The sequence below is a fragment of the Acipenser ruthenus genome, chromosome 10 (assembly GCF_902713425.1).
Source record: "Acipenser ruthenus chromosome 10, fAciRut3.2 maternal haplotype, whole genome shotgun sequence".
Classification (NCBI taxonomy): domain Eukaryota; kingdom Metazoa; phylum Chordata; class Actinopteri; order Acipenseriformes; family Acipenseridae; genus Acipenser; species Acipenser ruthenus.
The window spans coordinates 46,476,420-46,492,009 of record NC_081198.1 but is presented as its reverse complement, the minus strand read 5'-3'; the positions used below and the strand labels follow the sequence as shown (position 1 = coordinate 46,492,009).

General features: G+C 37.7%; 1 protein-coding gene across 4 annotated transcripts in view; it reads right to left on the bottom strand.

Moving 5' to 3' along the window:
* LOC117400278 (ly6/PLAUR domain-containing protein 6B-like) overlaps positions 1-15,590 on the bottom strand; it is a 30,299-nt gene that overhangs the window by 8,202 nt on the left and 6,507 nt on the right. For 2 of the 4 annotated variants that reach the window (XM_059032378.1, XM_034000015.3), the window contains exon 2: positions 15,450-15,496. The exons of 1 other annotated variant lie outside the window; for it this stretch is intronic. The gene's annotated coding sequence lies outside the window, so the exon portion shown is untranslated. Of the gene's footprint in view, positions 1-368; positions 929-15,449; positions 15,497-15,590 lie in introns of those variants that run through there. One more of the 4 variants, XM_034000025.3, reaches the window with a different exon arrangement.

Here is a 15,590-nt window from a genome sequence, read left to right as displayed (position 1 = left end):
CACAGACTCATGCTCCTGAAATGGAGTTAAGGTTTGACCTCAGATGGACCTGAAAAAACCATGTGTAAATTGCCATTTGCTGCTATATGTGATGACACTCCCTGTGTAAGGACAAACAGCTTTCAAATACATGGCTTACAAACAGAAAAGACAGCTGAATTTTTCTAAAAGATGTTCCAAACATTCAAGCGGTCTACTCCTTATATGTAGTCGATGTAGTTTTTTTTACAGTTATATGTGCATATACTGTTCACAGTACATTCATTATATACAGACTGTAGACACAAACACACATGCAAGTACAGTTAGACAGACATGCAAGACAGACAGATAGACCATGTTAATCAGACATGAAGCTTTAATCCTACCTTGTTTCAAACTTGCTTAGGCTGCCTAGCTCTTTTGCAAACCACTGCTCTGGGAGTCTGGACTATCTAACTGCTGCTCACACTTATCAGCTTCTGGTCAGTGACCTCACTTATGACACTTTGCACACCACTGCTATTGGCCAACAGGTGATAACTCAGACAACTCCAGGCTGTGTGAGCAATGGTTTGTAAGCAGCCTTCCCTGCCTAGGCAATTAGTACCTCCCAGCTTACAGATCTTTTTACCTGTTGGGGAGGAGTTTGTGACGGGTGACAGAGCATTAGCTAAACGGCAGGATGCCCAGCACAGAAGCCCAATTAGAATTTCCTTTCAGCCCAAGGCTACTGTGCAAACAAAAAACAAACAAACAAAAAAAAACACAGAGCAGACAACTTGGACTAAGAAATGTAATGGATTCTTTTTTGTTTTCTGTTTTTATGAGTCAGACTCCTATGTCCTCATGTATCATATTCTTTACATCCAAATGCAAATTTGTAATTTTTTGTGAAAGTAAACTGTTACTTTTACATAATGAGTAACAAACAACTCAGAAGTATATTTAAATTACTCAAAAGTGAGCCAACTTTATAAGCTGCTACTTATATAGTATTAACAGTTCTGAAAATGTTGTGCAAATTGCATTTTGGTGTAAAGACCTTGAGAAATGTGTACCGTAACACCACACCTACTGTACATATGGAGCACAGGAAACAGTATGTTCTTTGATCAGATAACCCTTACACAATTATGATATTATCTTAAACTCAAAAAAGCCAACTTAATCTTGTGCAAAGCAAAGCACAATTATGGATCTAATATATTGTAGAATGTATTAAAAAAATACCTGTGTCCTGACAAAAGAACAAAACTGCCCAGATCTACCCAGCACAGTACCCAGCACAGCACAGCAGGTGATATTTTGACCATGGTGATATTTCAACAATACAGCCTGTATGGTCTATTTCAGAGACCAGGTTGGCTTTTTTCACAACAATAAAGTTTGTTACTGCAGCTATGTTACGTTTTTTTGCGCAATATTTTTTGTCATCTCTTTTCAGATATTTATTTTTCCTTTTTATAATGTAATAAGCACTCAGAGGTGCAACATGAACTTCTACTGACACACACCGGGAGTTCTTTTCAGCCATTGAATTCAATGCCTATCATGAGTGCAGAATCTTTTCCCCTTGCCAGGAGATTGCATTATAGGTAGCCATGGAGTCGAAAGGTTTTGGAGTAATGAAATTGTTATCAGCTGTACATGTCAATACAGGTGCTGCCCCTGCTCCTTAAGAAAGCCAAGATATCAGTTATCACCCCAAGCTGACTTATTCCTGGCTTCCATCACTTCACAGACTGGGGGCTCATTTCAAGACAACAGAGGAAAAGAAAACAACAGAGAACATTCAAGAAAATTAATAGTGCTTACATGTTCCCCCAGGATAATCAGAAACACAAATTTTCCTGCTTTTTCTCAGCCTTATTATACTCAATCCGAATCACAATCCTCTATAAGTGCTGCTTTCAGATGATTGTAAACATCAAAAGACATTCACCAACACGGTTGGCTAGGGATATTTACACTACATGAATATATGCACAAATAATTTATTTTGCTTTATTTATACAGTGTTTGATGGCTGCAATTACCTTGATATGGTACACTTTAAAACCAGCTCTGAATCTGAACCCCTCAGTTGAGTTTCAGTCTAGGTAACATGCTCCAAGACAGCTGTTTATTTTTTGACCCGTTTAGACCTACATAGCAATGGAAACCCTCCAGCCTCTGATCCTGCAGTTTTAACAGATGACCCCTCTGTACATTAAATATGACAACCAGTCATAAAACATGAGTGGGAGTAAGAGGTCAGGTCATGAATGATCGAGTCTTTAAATAATAAGAATAAAATAGGCAAATACGTTGTGGAGAATTTGCACCGTGGGCAATGAAACTTCTACAGCTCCGTAAAATTCAAGCAGAGCGTGATGTTTGGGTGTGAAATGCATATATTCATTCCAGAACCGTCAGTGAATTGGTAAATATAAAAAGGTATGTAAGGGTTTACATGGATTTAAACTTCTTTAGGTTATTGCAGAGAATACACTGAACACAAGGATGTATGCCTCTGTAAAGCTTTCTAAACAGTTTGGTATGAAGTCACGTCGGAGTTGGCTAGAGAGAAGCCTGTCCTCTTTCTATCAGCCCCAGGTGCTTGCACTGAACCAAAGGCCCCTTGCGTTGCAGGCACAGAGCACCTGGCTTTATCAGGTACCCTCTTGTTTATTTTAACAAAGTTCCATAACACCAAGCAAAATTCTAGTACTGTCTAACCTCCAGCCAACAAAAAAATAATATAATAAATCTTGCTAACAAGACCCGCACTGCTCAGGATTCAGTGAATGATACTGGAGTGATTGACACTGCAGCTGTTGATTTCCATGGGATTGCTGTGCATGCATGTGTACGAAAATATCACTTGTTTGCTGAAATCATGCATGAAAGGTCATTTTTTTAATGAAAATGTATGTCACTGACATACATCCCCCAGCCATTGCTGTACATAGAAAATTAGAGCTACCAATAAAATGAAACAGATCACCATGACCTACATCCACTGATACATTCCTCCACAGACCCACCCCCCCCGACTCCGATATTAAATTGCACTAAAGAATGTCCAAAAATAATTAGTAAATATACAGTAATAAATCAAGCACTTTACAGTAATTTAAATGTCTTTGGTATTCCCACTACACTCTGAAATTCCCACAACTCAAAAATAATTACTGTTTTCCTGTATCTGTAATCACACCACAGTAGTTAATTCCAGAGACTTACATTGATCCCAAACTACAGGTATTGCAAGCATGCCTCTTTGGAATTTCATTTGTAAAATAAAATAACTTGAACTTAATAATAAATAATAATAGTAATTATCCAAATGATACTGTGCACTATAGTCATAGCTATTGTACTGAAAATGGCTTTTTAGAAAAATAGTAAATAATCTTAAAAACATGAACTAGGTCCACATTTAATTTAAGTTGCCTGTAGGGCACTGTTATCTAACTTCAATCAGATACAAAATATTTTATAACAAAAAGGCCTGACTCGATTTCAAAAACATAGCAGCAGCATGCATGGGTGTCTGACAAGTGAAAATGCCTTTTAAACGACTGTATCATGTTTCTGAACGTTTCAAAACAAACAGTAAATCACCTGCAATGTAGGAGTCCCGGTCCTAAAGCCCCCATAACATTTTAAACATCTGCACTGGAGATTGTGGGTGGAATGTTACATGGATAGATATCTGTATCAAAACCCTTCACGCCGGTTTTCACTTTGAGATACACCTGGTTATGACTTAATAACCCACATCAAGCTCTTAAACAATCCACAAATCAATCCTAAAATATTTTCTTTTCAGCCTTTTAAAGATTTATTTTTTACACAACTTAACTCTCATCACAACAAAACAAAAAAGTAAGAGGATTGCAAATTAGTGGGTTGTTATAATGGGATTAGAAGGTGTAGAATTGTTTTGTTGAAGTCTTTCACTTAGTACCTATTAGTATACTTTATCACAGCACAAATACTACAGTTCCCTAACTACAAAATACACTTAACCATGCTGAAGAACATTGTCATCTTAATAATTATCCAACCCAAATCAGAAACAGACTAAAAATACACTGGAGACTGAACTGCATCTGCCAATTGCTGCATGCAGGGCACCACCTTAAGCCTCTGATCACATGATTACCACCCAACTCTGCACATATCTTCCCTTGAGGATTTGCTTCTTTTGTGTTACTGTAAATAACCTGTACATTAAAGGGAAGGGAGGTAGCTTGCCAATTGAGTAATACCATGTTATTCTATTTACCTAGTCGTTAAGACTGAAAAGCTTTCTAGAAGATAGGTGCGGAGGTTGGAAAGGTACATTTCCTTAGCCTGTAAGCTAACAGTGCGAGATAGGTGTGGAGGTTGGAAAGGTACGTCATCTTAGCTTGAAAGCTAACAGTGTATTCAGCAGATACTTTCTGACCTAATCTCAAAAAGCCCAGACCAGCTACTTGAATGCTGTAACGATCAATACTGTACAAGCTCATGGCCGGAACCACAGCTGGGCAACTTTTGTGCTCACCCTGAAACAAAATACTCATTATACCTTCAGAAATGTTAAAGGTTCTTTATTGCAATCCTGAAAACTAAACTACTATAAATGAGCTGCCCAGAAATAACCTAAAGAATGTACAGTTCATTAACATCTGTGTAGCTGTTGATTTTTAGGCAAATCTGAAACATATTCCTCATAGTCACATAACTGTTCACATCAAGCATGCATCCAGGCACTCTACAATAAGTTTGACAATAGTCAAAGTACCTATCATGCGCCCTCATTATTTGGAGGGCAGTGAATTACAGAAGAGAAGGGTCTTTACAAACTGAAGTACAGTTTACTGTCAACATGGCCTAATCATAAACTAAACACATTTGTGACTTGCCAAATTATTAAATAATTAACCATTCACCATCTAGCAAATTCACAAGGTATGACAGCAGCAGTAACAATATTTACTGAATTCTTTACACCCACAGCTTTGTAATTACAAGCATGAGCGCACCATGACCACACCAAATATTATTTAGCAACTAAGGGTTTGTCGTATTTGTGGTTGGTCTGGTCTTTCAGGAAAGAGCGCCACTTGGTACAGTACCCTGGGCTTATAAGGCACTGTTGCCCATAGTGACGACTATTAATAGTAGGAAATTCTGGGTCGGCTATCTTTGTTTGGGGTTGGAAAGCTCATATGTTTTCAGCAGCACAAAAATGCAACTAATTTAACAAGGCTAATGAAATAAAAGACTATTCCGATAGTTAGGGTTTTATTTGGTTCCATTAAAATACTTCAAATTCCAACATTTTCTTTGTCAAAGTTACTGTTCTGTTAACCCTTTCAAACAAGAATTTACATTAAAATGAAAATGTGTTGGAATGTACACAGAAATAGCTTTCCAATAATGAATTTTCATATTCTGAAGAATTTAAAAAATAACTATTTTATATACCGGATTCTGCCAAGTCAACACCCCGGTTCGAACGATCGCCCCACCCCAACTTTTAGCTGACAGTCAAATTTTCACCATTCATTTCTGGTTTTTAATAACCATGCGCAATTATCTTCAGTTTAGGATCAGAGGATACAGACTCCGCAGTCTGGTTGATTAAGCTTTCCTGTTATTACGCTACAATCCACATTTTGGACATACTGCAGCAGCTTTGAGTTGTATTTCACCAGTTATTACATATGTTAACTACACTTCTTGATATCATGACTGTGTGCTGTGCTCTACCTTTGAATTGTAAGCATGCCTAATTGTAAACATAATCTATCTACCTAATGTTAAAAATACTCCCTCTGCAATAATGCCTGTAATTCTGCACCTGTGAGTCAACGCCCCCCACTCCCACACACACACTTTTGCCTTAATGACAATTTTACTCCCCCTGGGCAGAATCCGGTACACAAAAAAAAGGTTTTATTACAGCAGAGCTGACGAACATGCTAAAAGAGCCATGCTGATCTAAACAGTTTTAAAATTTACAATATGTATACTGTACCTTTAAATAAAAAGAGGTATATTTTTTAGATCAACGAGCTATAAACTGTATGGCTCAAGTGCCATCTATTGCACTGTCCTGTGTTCGATTGCTTGGCCTTTTAAAACAGTAAAATCCTCAAATTGGATGTTGGCATAATTCTTTGTTTACATGGAGGCACTCTCCTATATTTTTTTCTTGGTTCAGTTTAGCCTAACCTCTGAGGTATTTTGTTTCTGCCTTCTGAGTAAAAGAACAACGTTTAACTGCCTGGTTTTACAGGGCAATTTAAGAAAACTAGCACCTGGAAACTCTTAAATGAATATTGTAGCTGTAGCTAGAGCTATGCCAAGCACGCCATGAAGACAAGCTGTCAGTGTCACCGCTGCTTTGAAATTGAGAAGTTTACATAAAGGATCTACAGCTTATGTACAAAACAATATGATAAAGTTTACAGTTGCTCAAAATATCTGGGTAATATTAATACATACCTGTTGCACATAACACAGACTCTTCTGATCTTCATTTAGCTTGGAAGGGTAGGGCTATATTACACATTTCCATAGGAAAATCTTAATAATGTTTTGCTAAACCTATTCATCAAAAATGCTGTAAAAATGAAATCCTCTTGTCTATATATTGTCCATTGATTTATAAGCAGAGTTGTGCATTTAGAGGATTTATTCTCATCAAGTTCAAGCACATGTGGCAACAACAGAGAAATCTGATCCCAATTTATCTGTGCAGGCAGGTTTGCAAACTTACTTAAAAGCGAAGCAGGTCTGTGCTTCTAAAAAGAGAGAATTGTACTGTTTGTATACAGGTAATACACAATACATTTTACTCACTGTAAATACTTTCAGATAATATTAATGTACATTACATTTAAGTTCACTGCCAATTGGCCTATTGATGTTGACTGCTGTTGAGGGCTACACTAACAGATACACATTGGGATATATCGTAACTTCCATATCATGCCTGGACAATGTTCCAAAGGAAATGCCTGGAAATAGCTGTTACTCGATTGATTAATGACTACATTTTGAATTAAATATTTATGCAGGGTCATATATTAAACTTTTTTTTCCCTCACTCTTTTCAGTTAAAAAAAAAATGTAATAAATTCAGTAAAATAATCAATAAATCAATTTATATCAACTAGTATTAATTTTACAAAAATTAATATGTGTCATTCCCTCCAAGGCAACATTCCAAGCAAGAGGTCACACACTATAATTGATGGTATAAATACTAGTTTTAACACATTTCCGCTTGACAACTGCCTTTCATCACATACATGTAGTTTAACCTCTCAAAATTATAGGCACAAATTACTCTCACAAATACAAAAAGAAAATAAGTGACATATCAGGTATCACTGAGGCATGGGCATTTGCACACATAGCACTTAAACACCCTGTTACTAACTAACTCATTCAGCCTTTCTGATGAGAAGTTAGCTTTTTAGTTGAATATTTGCAAGTAAACAAACAAACGCCTGGTGAAAAGCAAAGCTGTTCAATAAAACTAGTTAGGGGTGCTCTGGAGCCTGTGACAGTGCAACACAAAGCAGCAGTTCTCGCAAGCCACCCAATAATGGCAGTTCCTTACGACAGGAAGTGAGAGAGGTTATGGCAGATAAAAACTCTTCAGGTTTTATTACTTTTTTGTCCCCAAGCTCATTCATCCTTGTTTGTTAACCGCAGCTCTTCCGAATCAGACGCCCTGCTATAAAGGACATACCACAATCAAACAATACAACAGGAAAGAAAAAAACACTTGCCTTTGCTATTGTCATGAGAGGCTTCCCTGCTGACAGCGAGTGTTGATTTGAGTGTTAACTGGAAGCACTGTTGCTTCCAGTTAACAGTATTGCAAGCACCACAACCAATCTGCATTGCTACTTATGTAGGAGACACATTTTAATAAGAGCTCCTTTTGTTGGATCAGCAATGTCTGGAAAGACAATCTGCACATGCAGCTGAGCCACTTAATGCTTTATTAAAGTCATTTTAATAATGGTGTTTGTCTTTAAAGTGTTCTGCATCTTTTTTAAACCACCTGTAGGGCCATGTATCTTATATGTGTTGAAAATTAATGTTGGTATTTCACCATAGGCAGTTATGGACACAGAGCATTATGGTGCATAACATGGTGCAAACCTAAAACCTTTGATTTAGATTTTTACATTTTCTATTGCAATGTGGAATTTGGCACAAAAAATGCAGATAAAATGAAATGTATTTTTATGTTTACTTAAATGTTAATGAAAAACTTTGATGACACTGGTATGGATTTCAAAAACAGAGAAAAATACTAATGCAGGTATGTATAATTTAATGTTACTATGCATGTATGTAGCTTTCTATTCAGTTGCATCTATTATTATTATTTGTTTATTTAGCAGACACCTTTATCCAAGGCGACTTACAGAGACTTGGGTGTGTGAACTATGCATCAGCTGCAGAGTCACTTACAATTACGTCTCACCCGAAAGACGGAGCACAAGGAGGTTAAGTGACTTGCTCAGGGTCACACAATGAGTCAGTGGCTGAGATGGGATTTGAACCGGGGACATCCTGGTTACAAGCTCTTTTCTTTAACCACACAGCCTACAGTGGCTCTCACTGCTGCTTATGCATGTTAAATATTTAAGGCTTTTATTTACAACTGCACTTTAATTCCCCCTGTCACTGTTTTAAAATAATACTTAAACCACTTTGACTGGAATCATTCCAGTCATTTGCTAACACAGTAAATACCATATGAGAGAACTGTTATTTCAGGACAGTCTCCAATTTGACCCAATTGCATGGAATCTGACAAATGAGTCTGCTATAACAGCACCCTTGAGACTCGAAACCAGAAAAAAAAGGTTTCAAAATCACATGTAGAAAAGAGAGTGAACTTAAAACATAAACTTGCCATCACAAATGTTGGTTCAGAGAACTGCAAAATGTAGGACACACATGACGAATCTCTATTGGTAGAACCAGGTAAACTACAGTCTGGCTCACTGGCAAAGGTTGTCAACCCTGACATAGTCAAGATACCTTTTATATAACTTCTTAAAACATCCTATAGATAGGCCACGTGTCTGCTTTGAATGCTGAGGGGAATTCAGTACTGACGCTTCACAAGTTATTCAATAGCATACTATATTTTATTTCTGTGCACAACAGGACACTGGTACTAACACTACCACCCCACCCACGTATTATAATCATAAAGCACATTCTAATGTATTTGTCTAACGTATGTCACATCTGTACCTGTAACTTTAAATAAATGTATGCATCAATTGGCAGGAATTGACATAAAGTCAGCAATTACCTAACACTGTGGTTCCCAACTTTTTTGGGTGTGCGGACCCCTTCTGAACCTCCAAAAATTTTGTGGACCACCATGTATTACTATCATAGTGAGTGACACACAGCCGTTATACAAGGAAAGGCGTATTAATTTTGCTTTCCACTATAGTGCGATGCATTATAGTAAATTGATTAACTTATTTAATGAGGTGGCTGGTGCTGTTTCAGTGATGTCACAGTATGAATGTCCAGTTGGAGTGATGACAGTTTTAGCCTTAAATCTGGTCCCACATCCATCCTACTGCGTTACTTTGATTTCAACCCAACAAGCTCAGAAAATCCACTTTCACAAGAGTATGTGGAGGCAAATGGCATCATGTACTTCACTGCCTTGTCGGACAGTTCCGGATACTCAGATTGAATGAGTAACCAGTCAGATTTAGTTGCGTGAATACTAACTTTAAAGAGCTGTCACATAGCTTTGTTAGGCTGTCTTCCTCCTTTGATGTCAAGTTTATGTGCATTTCACTGTCAATGTTCACAAATGGGTTACTAATCCACCGTTTTTGGAGTCTGAGTCACTGTGTTTCATTTTTAAGTGGCACCGAAGCTTAGCTGGCTTTAAAAGTTTAGCTCACCAACGCCTCGTAACAGCCGAGGCCATGACTCACTTGCCTCGGCTGACGAGCTGCCTCTGTACTCCACTGCCACTTGCTTCATTTTCACTCATTTTCCTCTTCAAAAACCCTGTTTTTATCCAGCAATCCATTAAAGATACTTCCCACGAGCGGGGCAAACCACGTGGGGTTGCTTCTAATGTGCTGCGAGTTGCAGCGTGTGACGTGATTCAGTCACCAGGCTAAATCACGTCACACGCTGAAACTCACCACACATTTAGCCACACTAATACAATGTGTGCAAAGTGTAATACAGCGGCAGGTGCTACGTTCTGCCGAAGATGATTTGCGTTGTGAAATTGGGGACTTCCCGCTGCAAGGAAGCTATTTTTATTTTGTTTTCCCGCGGACCCCCCTCCGATGGCTCCGATTGACCACAGGTTGGCAACTACTGACCTAACACATTAACCTTTGATAAAAGGTCAGAGAAAGAGACCCCATCTAACATACCTATTGTCAATACTGGTCTAACATTAACCACTATGGAAACACACAGTATAACCCATCAGACACATGTGGCACAGGTTGCTCTCTGGGTCACTTTATTTCTGGTTCTATTTACTTGTGTGTTTGAGACAGGACTTCTCTGGAGCTCAGCTGAGATGCAGAATCTAATTTTTTAAAGAAGGTCAGTGACTTGCCCAAGATCGTTTATGAGATAGAATCTCTAGGAGTGTCATCTACCCTTTCAACTTACAAACTCCCAAAAGCTTCACACTTAATACATACTAAGTTATTAAATGTAATTCGTTAACAATTCACTCTCAGGACATGTCACAACAAAGAATGTATATAACTACATTAAAATATTTATCAAGCAAAAGCTGCTTTACTTGTTTCCCAAGTAAAGGTTTAACGTGTTCAGCTCTTATAGATCACCCATATTAGGAATAAACTTAATTCCCCCAGTTATCCTAGGATTATTCTAAACTTGCAGAACTGCCAGTACGTTGTCTGATGGCCAAAGATAGGGTTAGACCAGTTCACACTTAGAAAAAAATGGTCTGCAAAATATGTATTACAGCAATAACGGGGGTTTTAATTATTATTTATTTTTTTTAATTACATGTATTTCCCAGGAGAATAATTCAGTCTCACTTTTACATGAAGTGATGAAAACGCTTTGGCTAAAGTGAATCTTCTGCACCTTGAGGGGATCATTCGCAAGACAACCCCAAGCTGAACACGACACGATTTCAGCTATCTAAAAAAGTAATTTAATCCCAAGCCAATGGGGTCGTATTTCGGCTTGGGATCCTAACATCCACTGACCTGTTTGCACATACCATGTGGTTAAAAATGTTTTTAGTTGTAAGCTTTGTGAAATTTGCAATTAACAAGGTTCATATACAAGCACACACTGCCTTTCTCTGTTGTAATAAAACTGTTACTGTGCAAATTGGAGATTATGGATTATTTTGTTCACTTTAATTATACAGGGCGATTTCATAGATTGCACAATATTGTCGGAACTTCTGCTCACACATTGACATAAGGACGTGTTTTTCTAAATAGTCTTGGAACCAGAATCGAAATACCTGGTTTGGAAAAACAGTGGTTTTCTGCTGTATGGAGAATTCCCTTTGGCTCCTAACAACCTTCCAATCTGAATATCAGATGGCATCTGCCCAATTACTTCTTAGCTAGGATAGTTCTGTAGAAGATTTTACAAACAGCAAATATGGCAGTAGTTTTTTAGCCGTAGGGACCAAGGGAACTTTTTATTAAGCAATTTGGAAAGATGCTTTACCTGAGCGTACCTTAAGCACAGATGACCTTTATAAGACTGGAAACACCCTTTCTGATATCATACATTTTCTATTAGCTGACCTGGGTATACGCGCTAGCTGCTGCTTACACAACCTTGGGATAAAAACACAGATAAGTGTTCCACTCTATAACAAAGCCTTCCTCCTCTTCAAATTGGATTAAAGGAAACCCAAGTCCTGGCTTCACCACCTGGCACCACTTAACCCCCACTCCCCTTTCTAACACAACTTTACATCGTCTGCATAAATCTACTGCTCCAGCACCATCATTACAAGAAGAGGTAGAAACGAGGTCGCCTTAATTGGAAGCCTGATTCTCCCCTTTTTACTTTGTTTAGAAAAAATAGAAAAACTGAAAAAACTGAGAACCACGAAAGTCACCAGCATTGCAGCTTTCACTCCACACAAGGCCTCTCTTTGTGCTGGGCCTGACAGGAAATGGAGACGCTTTCATTCATTTGCTAATAAATGAATGGCTCAGGTATCGTGGGCCTGGCATTCCACAGGTAAATCCAGGCTCTGTTTGCCCCAGTGGCACCCCTCCAACTCCAGAGACTGGGCACCTGGAGAGGCCTTTTGCTATCAAGCTTGATCTTAAAAGCATTGCTAGGAGCAGTTTTATTTTCGTGCCACAGAAAGAGAGTATTTTAATGAAAAGTAAGAAAGCCTGAAAGCGGCCCGAGTTTATATTAGGGCAAGAGAGTTCCCTCCTGAAAATGAGGGCTCATTTACATGCATGTCACATTGAGCACCACACTCTAACCTGGTGTTAACTGAAGCAGTAGATATACTCCCTGCACACTGTACAAGATCAAATGTTTCTTTATCATGGGCCACCAGTCCCCTATTTTAATAGTGGTGCAGCATTTCCAAAACACACTCAGAATGTGCATAGGAATATTGAAAATATTTTTTTTATTTATATACCAGTTGATGGCAGATCAGTTTTTATCAGGGTTTAACACACAGAATATTAGGTTTTACAAAATGCCCCCCCCCCCTCCCCTCCCCCCCCAGTTTAAAGTTAATTGAATTGGGCCTTAGGAGAGAAAACATTTGTGCAAACGGTATGGACAGGTATGGACAGCCACAATGCATATCAGATGGCAGTGCTAGAATTTAACAGCAAGCAATAACGTTTTATTGCTATCACAAAACAAAACAGAAAGAAATACAAAACAGAGGCTGTTTATAGAAAGATGAGAGAGGAAAAAAGAAAGAAAAAAAGAAAGTAAAAGGACTGTGGAACAAAACAGCCTTTCACCCCGAGAACACACCGGCCTATTCATTCTTTTGAACACCTGAGCATGGATTCAGGGGAGCATTTAAATAAAAGATACATTATTCATGAATATAAAAGGTCTGCCTCTCACAGGTGGGAGATATAATTTCAGAAACAATGCCATTTTTTTGAACTCTGTTTTTAGATTACTGCCTCATAAGCATTCATCTGCTGAAAGCAAAATGTGTAAGGGCATCTGAGTTGCACGTTATAATATATAAAACTTGCTTGTGGTATTCAATAGAATCAGATTCTCTTCTAAATTGCCAGTGGTTCTCAGTCTCAACTGAAATATAACATTCTATTTTACTCAGTAATGTTATGTTGTTTACATATATATGATACATTATGTTTTGTTATTGAATCTATAACTTATCAGAGACTTAAAATAAGGTACGGTACCAAGCTTTGTAAACCTACGTACGTAACTGTTGTATTATAATTGCTACACTGTATTTGTGTGCCACTTTTTTGTTTCCATACCATGCATCTTCTATGAAGCTGACATGCCACGAAGGCTTTTACTAAACTTGAAATGGTTGAAACTGCCATGCAATGACTCTCTCTCTCTCTCTCTCTCTCTCTATATATATATATATATATATATATATATATATATATATATATATAGCATAACCTGTACATATTCCTTCCCCCTCTCTCCTGTTCACTTGTAAAACATTAAGTGCAGTATGATACATCTGGAAATAAATAATCTACAAAAGGTATACTACCAATATAGCTTTAAAAGTTTGCTTATTAGAAACATTCCATTGCCTTACAGTAGATACAATCAATTGATTAATATTCCCTCAGTTATGTCCCATATCCTGTCAACTTCATTAAACCAAGCTTTCCTTTTCCGGAGATTGAAAACCATTAAAAACGAGGAAATCAGCAAATGTTCTGAACCAGTGGTTTTCAAAGCCATAGCTTATGGTGACAAATGCGGAGAGGTCTCTTGGAAACACCGTCACCAGCAGTAATTGCTGGAGAAGCCAAGCATAACCAGTTAACAATAGCCTACTGTGCTCCGGAACAAGTGAGAAATTAGGAGTTAGCAGTATGGGAAACTTCTCTTGTGTCTAAAACACTGAGTCACTCATGATATTATAAGGCGCATAATTACATTCATGGACTTAGGGAACTCTCTCTGGCAACCCTGCTTTATAACATCATTTGGATCATTCTAGCATGGGCCATGTTTTCAATCTAAAAAGAATGGTATAGCAAAACCACAGCGTTGCATACAAATAGTTCATAAGCCAACAAGCCACCAATAAGGACTAGCTAAAATGAAGGGAAGACATGTACAGGTACAGTACATGCACTTTGTGATGGGTTACATGAGTGTTCACACTCAACAAACAGCCTGTTTTACATGTGTGTTACTTTCCTTTCCTGTGCATGGACATATATTTCCATCATCCCTTTCACAAACAAATAAATAAATGGTGAACAACAATGTTGCTGTTCCATTGGACCACATTAGGACAAATTTCTCATTTCATCTGTTTGTATTCCATCTCTAAGATAGACATACTTTTATAAGTTCCTCTTGTCTAAGTTCTTTGCTCCATTTCTATGCAATGGCTGGGGGTTGCAGAAGCTGATTAATGAACCTCGTCTAACTGCCCTTTGTTTTAGGAGCTCAGGCCCTGTTCCCCACTTTCTTTAGGTACCTCTGTTATCTGTGATCCCTGGAGCTGATCCTCGAGCTACCTGAAGCCAGGCGGAGTCTTTCAACTGTTACACTCAAAGGGACAAACTTTAACTTACATATAGAACTTTTTAAAGTTACAACCTTAGCAGAACACTGGTATGGTTTTTATTCATTAGTGTTAAAATGTGTTTCACTGTTTTTCTTGCTTTGTACACATATAGAATTTCTTGACAGAAGTGTGGATTACTTACAAAAACAAAACTCAACAGAGTTTATTAGTTCTCCTCTAAGTTTAAGTGCTGGTGTATTTATTGCTCTTTTTGTTACTGTAGGAAATCCTACTAAAATCCTTATGCATGCTTCACTCACAATGTAAAACAAAAATACTTCTTCTGTGCTTTACATTTCAAACCTTTGTTTAGTAACTGAATGACACAATGTAATGCTAACCATCAACTGTTGTTTAAGGGAAGAGAAACTATTTTAAACATAAACCAATTTACTAATCAGACATTGAAGATGGCTTCAAAATAAGTCATGTGGTTATTCAGTTATGGGTATGGGAACTGTGCTACAACAAGTACAGTGAATAAAAGACACTGTCTAAACTTTCTACTATTCAGAGGTAATATCATGACCAGGCATATGCAGAAACCACAAAGAACTGTATTGTATCACTAACACAACTACCTTAAGCCTGTCACATGAATATTGTACAACTGTCAGTAATTTCAAAAGCATCCTCTTCAGTCCTTTATAGAAGTACTTACCATTTGCAAACAATTTAGCAGCTAACAGTTGCAGAAACTTCCTAGACCTGAAAACAGAAAGTTAAAACAACATGTCCTTTAAAAATGAATGAACATAATACTTTACAGACACATACACTTCAGTTATCTGAAGTGAGTTTG